At 47.1% G+C, this 926-nt stretch overlaps 1 protein-coding gene across 1 annotated transcript in view; it reads left to right on the top strand.

The window, feature by feature from the left end:
• Positions 1-926, top strand: part of LOC101986249 (zinc finger protein 420-like) — a 74,469-nt gene that overhangs the window by 39,696 nt on the left and 33,847 nt on the right. The window lies entirely within an intron of this gene.

The raw sequence follows: 926 nt of genomic DNA, 5'->3' as shown, positions 1-926 counted from the left end.
GGCATTTATTGACATTATTTCAATACCAGCTTGTTGACAAGTGCTTGTCTTTGCAATTCTCATGATCCTCAATCACACACAAATGCTTCTCCTCTTAAAATACTTCCATATAGTGTGAGAAAAGCAGAGCAAGGGACATATATGGTGAGGTAGGCAGAGAATGTTTCTCAGGCGCGGAGGGAGAACATGAGGCTTTAGAGGGGGAAATAGTAAGGAATTTTTCGTTTATTTCAGTTTTACTGTGCGATGACTATTTTCCACATTTGCCATGAAGTACTCATGTGGGTTTAAATTTAAGACTAGCTAGGGAACCTGATTAGAAACTACCAGCCAAACAAGAGTCTAGTTTGGCTGTGTGCTTGTGTCACCTGTGGACAGAGGACATCAGAAGTCACAGGGTTCGGCTCAAAAGCCAAGGCTTGCTCAGATGAATCGTGGATGAGGGAGAGTCCCGAGGGAGGGAGGGAGGAAGGGAGGGAGGGAGGGAGAGAGGGAGGGGGGGGGAGAAGGAGGAGGAGGAGGAAGAGAGAGTGCGAGCGAGCTCAGTCAGTAAAGTGCTTGCCTTCAAAGGCTGCAGACCTGAATTTCTGTACACAACTACAAAAATTAAGACATGGTTTGGGGGCCCCTGGTTGTAAACTTGGTGCTTCGGAGTTGGAGACAGGCAGATCCCCGGGCTTGTTGGCCAGCCAGTCTCAAAAATTGCTGAACCTCAGGTCCCAGTGAGAGATATTGTCTCAAACAAGGAAGCAATACCCGAGGTTCACCTTCTGAGTTCCCCGTGTGTGTGCACATGTTCATACACACAAACACACTGCATGTGCACTATATGAGCCTGCATGTACAAGGTCATTTTAACTCTTGTATGGAAAATTTGGCTTCTTGGATAAGAAATTCAGCAGACGGGCAGTGGTGGTGCACGCCTA

Source organism: Microtus ochrogaster, chromosome 5, assembly GCF_000317375.1.
Source record: "Microtus ochrogaster isolate Prairie Vole_2 chromosome 5, MicOch1.0, whole genome shotgun sequence".
NCBI classification, from domain to species: Eukaryota; Metazoa; Chordata; class Mammalia; order Rodentia; family Cricetidae; genus Microtus; species Microtus ochrogaster.
Note: the sequence above shows the minus strand (reverse complement) of the source record. Positions and strands in the feature narration are given on the sequence as shown.